Genomic DNA, 7,307 nt, shown 5'->3' on the forward strand with positions numbered 1-7,307 from the left:
GTTTTGAAAGACCACACATCAGGCATCTGTATCAAAGAGTGACAGGATGCTGGTCTCTGAAGCTCTGCTGTGCATGCCTCACGCCAAGCCTGATGTTGATTGGCAGCTTGCAATCTAAGGCTCCTGGCTGCTGGGTCCTGGGGTCAGGTGTCTGCTCTGCTCCAACAACCAGCACCACCAGGAGGCTCTGCGGCTGCAGGGGATGCTCCTGAGGGCTCACCTGACAGAGCTGAGTAGGTGAGATGCCTAGATGGTAGTATTCACGTGTGGCCCCGCTCTAACCCACGCAGATGGGCAGCAGAGCCACACGTCTAAGTGAGGCACTGGACGTCAAGGACTTCAGACTTTCAACCCAAGCTCCAGCTCCAGATTAACACACCCTTTTGATTCCCCCACCTCCGCTAGGCACTCCGAGTCCGGGTCCTCATTAGTCCCTGACAGCCGCTGTGGTTGGAAGTGGATGGGACAGAGCCGGGGTGCAGACTCAAGGGGTGGAACTGGGGGCTCACTCTGCATCGTGGGCTGCGTCGGGGGCTGCCTGGTGCTGGGCTTCACACAACCCCAAGAGCGGGCCCTGGGAGGGTGGAGGAGGATCCCCAGCCCTTTCTGACCCCCATCCCCGCCCCTGGGTTTCTGTCTTTTCCGACTTCAATTGCAACCACAGAGGAGCCCTGCTTCAGAGCTCCTGCCCCCCAGCACTGGGAACAGGGAGCTGGGGCCGGGGCCCAGCTTACAGGAAGAGGTATCAGACACAATTGGATATCACAAAATTACCTGGATAAGGAGGGCAAAGGGCGCCCAAAGCCAACGTAAGTAGGAGCATGGGGACAGCTAGAGAGACTTGCCCCTCGCGTGGGGCAGAGGACGGTGGCAGACGTGCTGCAGGTACTACACGACTCAGGGAGTCGCCCCTGGGGCCCTGCCCTTGGCTTTAAGAGCGACCTTCAGTTATTTTAAAAGCTTTAATGAGACAGAGGTGGACAGACCTTTGTCGTCAGTTCTGATGCTTGAAAGTGGAGAAACACCGGAGCAGACTCAGTCCTGCAGGGACTTGGCTTTCCGCTGGATTCATTTTATTGCCCTCACTCAGGTGTGGACAAATCCTGGTTGGACTCCTCTCTGTGTGCAAAGAAGGTCTTTAAAATACTTCCAAGCATGCTGGACACAGGGAGCCAGCGACTGGGCCCTTCCCCCATGTCCAGGGCCCAGGGCTCAGGCCTCACCCAGCCCCTGCCTGGAGGTTTCCAGTTGCGTGTGCTTCCCAGGGTGTCTCTCAGGACAGCTTCCAGAAAGCAAGACAGAGGTCCCAGAACAGGAGAGACATGGGGACGTAAGGGGCCCCGGAGTGCAGGGAACCCACGACTCTAAAGACCCCAGAGTGCTGGGGAACCAGGTACCTTAGGAGACCCTGGGAAGGGGACCCCAAGACGCTGGGGACCACAGTGCAGTAGGGCCAGAGGCGGGCTTCCAGGGCGCTGTCAGGATTCACAGGATGCAGGAATGGAGACTCCCCCCCGGGCTGGAGCAGTCCCGCTGTCCCACCCTGTCCCCTGGAGAACCTGTGTCCTCTCCTGTGGGAGAGCCGGGGGGTCAGGCCAGGGACAGGAAGATGGGGTCAGGCTCTTGCACAGACATCTGAGCCTGTGGGGCACCAGGGCTGGAGTCTGAGTCAGCCCATGCCAGTGCCTGCTGGCCTCAGGCAGTTTCACCTCTGTTCCATCTTGGACAACTCTACAGGGGATCTGGTCACCCCCCAGGAGGCCTTGTGAGGGGACCCAGGACAGAGCCGGCCTCTGCCCCTGGGGCTGGCCATGCCCTCAGCCCGTGTGCCCGCATACACAGGGAGAATCCGGACCTGCGCAGCCAGGGCCGGTGTGGCTCAGGTTGGATACGTTGTCACAAGCCTGTGCTCAGGACCCCAGCCTTTCCTCCACTCCCACCTCATGGCCACTGCCCGACCCGGATGGTGGCACGTGCTTGCGTTGTACCCATGTCTCCAGCCCAACCCAGTCCCAGGCTTGAGTGGTCTTGCAGAGGTCATCACAGAGGACAGGCAGGACCTGCTGCTGACCACACAGGTGACATGGGCAGAGGGCGCCCAGGTGGAGAACGAGACTTGGCTCTCTGCCACCCGCTTGTAGCCCTGTGCAGTTTGGAGCCTGTGGGGCTTGGGACTGCTCAAGGTGGACGTCAGTTCAACAGCCTGGGTTTGGCCCTCTGTGCACGTTAAACACTAAACCCGGCCAAGGGAGAACAGCCGGGATGGAGGCTCCTCCTGCTACCACCTGCCCTGGCAGCTCCGCTCCATGTGGGATTTCCAGTGAGATGCCGGCGCCTGGGAGGGCTGCGCTTCACGCCCACTTAGGTCCACAGAGGTCCCAGAACAGGAGAGACAAGGGGACATGAGGGGCCCCGGAGTGCAGGGAACCCACGACTCTGCTGCTCTGGGGAGAGCCAGGGCCAGCAAGGGTCACCCGAGGCTTTCATCGTTCCCTTTGCCTGGTGACACAAGACCAGCAGTGAGGGGGAGGCCGTGGGGCGCAGTGGGTGTCCTCAGTGTCACAAGTTGCAGGTCTCGACCTGGTTCAGAGAGTCATGGAAGAGACGCAGGCCCTGGCTCTAGAAGACGGGCAGCTCAGGAGTGGGGATTGAGGTTCTCTGTGGGGCAAAGGGGAGCCCAGCAGCCTCCGTCCCCCAAATCACAGATGGAGACAGAGAACCCGGGGAGCCAAGACCCCGTGTGGCAGAGCTTCCAGGAGCGGCCTGTTCCTTCTTCAGGCCCTGGGCGGCCTGAAGGGGCAACTGGGAGTAAAGCTCCTGAGTCTTCCCAGGCCACAGTCACCTGCTGTGGCTCACAGGGGCCAGGGCCAAGGTCAGGGATCATCAGCCAGCACAGGGACTGGCCCACACTGGACGCTGCACACCAGCTCAGGCGCATCAGAAAACAACTCTGTCATTTGAACTTCTCGAATGAGAAGCAAAAGTCATCTCCAGACCGTCCCACAGGAAGGGCTGACATGAGGTTGAGCACAGGCCCCAGAGGAGCCACTGAGGCCTGCCCCACTCCAGAGCCCAGGTTAGACCCCCTAGGAGCAGCTCTTGGGGGCCTGTCCCATTCCAGAGCCCAGGTTAGACCCCCCAGGAGCGGCTCTTGGGGGCCTGTCCCATTCCAGAGCCCAGGTTAGACCCCCCAGGAGCAGCTCTTGGGGGCCTGCCCCACTCCAGAGCCCAGGTTAGACCCCCCCAGGAGCAGCTCTGGGGTGGCCACACAGCAGCCCAGGCCCCACCTCAGGAGGAACTTTCCAGGTGGAATCAGCTGACCAGGTGCTGGCTGAACGTGGGGTGGAAACAGCCGAGAACACACTGAGCTGCCGGCCCGGGCCCAGCCCATCGGGAGTCCAGTCCCCGGGAGGAAAGGGCTGTGCTGTGGAACGCCTGGGCTGTTACTGTATAAATAAGGGATTAGCAGAAGCACCGTCCGCCTCTCCTCGCTGCACAGACTTGCTGGTTTGACAGAAAAGCCGAGCGCAGAGGCTGACGGGGAGCCTTGCCGTGGATCACAGCTTTTACGGGGATTTAACGTGTCATTTCTCTCACACCACTTAACTCTCCCACATGGTACTATTTTAAGATACAGTTCCCGCAAGCTTTGTGCATAAGGACGGGTCACATGTCACTCTCCTGTTCGGGAGTGCGTGCTCTTCAGTGCGCGAGCGGGTGCTGAGAGGAGAGGGGCTCTCTGTGCTGGTCCACTCCACTCAGGCAGCCGCGCAGTGACCTGCTCCCCTGGAGGACACAGGCTCATGCCCAGCAGCTCTGGCAGGGTGGAATGGAGGTGTGGAGATGGACACTCTGGTTTCAGGGGCTTTTAAGCTGAGGCGACCGTGAACGTTCCCCACCATGCAGAATGACGTTGGCAGACAGCTGGCTGTGCCTTCAGGGACAGGGCTTCCGCCTCTGAAAGGGAGCAGAGAATTGTTCTGGGCTCTCAGAACGTGCCTCTGTGGGGCTGCTCGGGGTACAGGTTACAAATGCTCACTATGGAGTCCCTCAATCACGTCATTCCACCCCCAGAGCAGGGTGCGGGTCCCCCGGGCGAGGCTCCCCTGGGCTCCACGTGGGGCCTGGGCATTTGCCGAGGTTCCTTGGGGAGACAGAGTGCGGGACGGTGCCTTAAAAACCAGGCAAATCCATGCTGCCCGAGTCGGGGGGAGACCAGCTCTGCTTCCAGAGCCACCATCAGACTCCACATGAAGAGCACAGGCCTCGGTGCACCGTCCAGTGGAGTGGGCAGGCCTGTGTCTTTCCCTGGCTTCCTCTCCAGCTGTGCACCAGGGTGCCTGCTCACGGGGGCCAAGGTGCTATCCACGTCCAGACGCAGCGGGGCTCTGAGGCTCCAGTTTGCCCTGGCCCCGTGGGGGGATGTGTGACTCTGTGCCCCTAGACAGTGGCCCGTGCACGTCCTGGGGCTGGACTGCCTCATACTCTAGTCCCGAGGTTGGTGCATGGGGCACAAGCCCCTGGGTAAGCAAACCCATCCTCCAGGCCCTGATGGCCACTGGCAGCTGCCTGCAGGGGTGCCTGCTGCCCAGGTGACTGGGGGCATTGAGGTCCAGCAGCCACGTGCCTGCCTGTGCCCAACACTGTTTTCACAGCCTGGCTCATGGACACAAATCGTCCCCACCCTATCCAACTGATGGGCAGAAAGGGCCAGAACTTTTCTACACAGAAAGGACCAGAACTCAGGTCTGCTCAGAAAGGACCAGAACTCGGGTCTGCTCAGAAAGGGCCAGAACTTGTCTACTCAGAAAGGGCCAGAACTCGGATCTGCTCAGAAAGGACCAGAACTCAGGTCTGCTCAGAAAGGACCAGAACTCAGGTCTGCTCAGAAAGGAACAGAACTCGGGTCTGTTCAGAAAGGACCAGAACTCAGGTCTGCTCAGAAAGGGCCAGAACTTTTCTACTCAGAAAGGGCCAGAACTCAGGTCTGCTCAGAAAGTAATAGAACTTGTCTGCTCAGAAAGGGCCAGAACTCAGGTCTGCTCAGAAAGTAATAGAACTTGTCTGCTCAGAAAGGGCCAGAACTCAGGTCTGCTCAGAAAGGGCCAGAACTCAGGTCTACTCAGAAAGTAATAGAACTTGTCTGCTCAGAAAGGGCCAGAACTCAGGTCTGCTCAGAAAGTAATAGAACTTGTCTGCTCAGAAAGGGCCAGAACTCAGGTCTGCTCAGAAAGGGCCAGAACTCGGGTCTGCTCAGAAAGGGCCAGAACTTGTCTACTCAGAAAGGGCCAGAACTCAGGTCTGCTCAGAAAGTAATAGAACTTGTCTACTCAGAAAGGGCCAGAACTCAGGTCTGCTCAGAAAGGGCCAGAACTAGGGTCTGCTCAGAAAGTAATAGAACTTGTCTACTCAGAAAGGGCCAGAACTCAGGTCTGCTCAGAAAGTAATAGAACTTGTCTGCTCAGAAAGGGCCAGAACTCAGGTCTGCTCAGAAAGTAATAGAACTTGTCTGCTCAGAAAGGGCCAGAACTCAGGTCTGCTCAGAAAGGGCCAGAACTCAGGTCTGCTCAGAAAGTAATAGAACTTGTCTACTCAGAAAGGGCCAGAACTCAGGTCTGCTCAGAAAGGGCCAGAACTCGGGTCTGCTCAGAAAGTAATAGAACTTGTCTGCTCAGAAAGGGCCAGAACTCAGGTCTGCTCAGAAAGTAATAGAACTTGTCTGCTCAGAAAGGGCCAGAACTCAGGTCTGCTCAGAAAGGGCCAGAACTCAGGTCTGCTCAGAAAGTAATAGAACTTGTCTACTCAGAAAGGGCCAGAACTCAGGTCTGCTCAGAAAGTAATAGAACTTGTCTGCTCAGAAAGGGCCAGAACTCAGGTCTGCTCAGAAAGTAATAGAACTTGTCTGCTCAGAAAGGGCCAGAACTCAGGTCTGCTCAGAAAGGGCCAGAACTCAGGTCTGCTCAGAAAGTAATAGAACTTGTCTACTCAGAAAGGGCCAGAACTCAGGTCTGCTCAGAAAGTAATAGAACTTGTCTGCTCAGAAAGGGCCAGAACTCAAGTCTGCTCAGAAAGTAATAGAACTTGTCTGCTCAGAAAGGGCCAGAACTCAGGTCTGCTCAGAAAGTAATAGAACTTGTCTGCTCAGAAAGGGCCAGAACTCAGGTCTGCTCAGAAAGGGCCAGAACTCAGGTCTGCTCAGAAAGGGCCAGAACTCAGGTCTGCTCAGAAAGTAATAGAACTTGTCTGCTCAGAAAGGGCCAGAACTCAGGTCTGCTCAGAAAGTAATAGAACTTGTCTGCTCAGAAAGGGCCAGAACTCAGGTCTGCTCAGAAAGGGCCAGAACTCAGGTCTGCTCAGAAAGGGCCAGAACTCAGGTCTGCTCAGAAAGTAATAGAACTTGTCTACTCAGAAAGGGCCAGAACTCGGGTCTGCTCAGAAAGTAATAGAACTTGTCTGCTCAGAAAGGGCCAGAACTCAGGTCTGCTCAGAAAGGACCAGAACTTTTCTACTCAGAAAGGGCCAGAACTCGGGTCTGCTCAGAAAGTAATAGAACTTGTCTACTCAGAAAGGGCCAGAACTCGGGTCTGCTCAGAAAGTAATAGAACTTGTCTACTCAGAAAGGGCCAGAACTCAGGTCTGCTCAGAAAGGGCCAGAACTAGGGTCTGCTCAGAAAGGAATAGAACTTGTCTACTCAGAAAGGACCAGAACTCAGGTCTGCTCAGAAAGGGCCAGAACTCAGGTCTGCTCAGAAAGTAATAGAACTTGTCTGCTCAGAAAGGGCCAGAACTCAGGTCTGCTCAGAAAGGGCCAGAACTCAGGTCTACTCAGAAAGTAATAGAACTTGTCTGCTCAGAAAGGGCCAGAACTCAGGTCTGCTCAGAAAGTAATAGAACTTGTCTGCTCAGAAAGTAATAGAACTTGTCTACTCAGAAAGGACCAGAACTCAGGTCTGCTCAGAAAGGACCAGAACTTTTCTACTCAGAAAGGGCCAGAACTCGGGTCTGCTCAGAAAGTAATAGAACTTGTCTACTCAGAAAGGGCCAGAACTCAGGTCTGCTCAGAAAGGGCCAGAACTCAGGTCTGCTCAGAAAGTAATAGAACTTGTCTGCTCAGAAAGGACCAGAACTCAGGTCTGCTCAGAAAGGACCAGAACTTTTCTACTCAGAAAGGGCCAGAACTCGGGTCTGCTCAGAAAGTAATAGAACTTGTCTACTCAGAAAGGGCCAGAACTCAGGTCTGCTCAGAAAGGACCAGAACTCAGGTCTGCTCAGAAAGGACCAGAACTTTTCTACTCAGAAAGGGCCAG

Source organism: Sciurus carolinensis, chromosome 7, assembly GCF_902686445.1.
Source record: "Sciurus carolinensis chromosome 7, mSciCar1.2, whole genome shotgun sequence".
Lineage (NCBI taxonomy): Eukaryota > Metazoa > Chordata > Mammalia > Rodentia > Sciuridae > Sciurus > Sciurus carolinensis.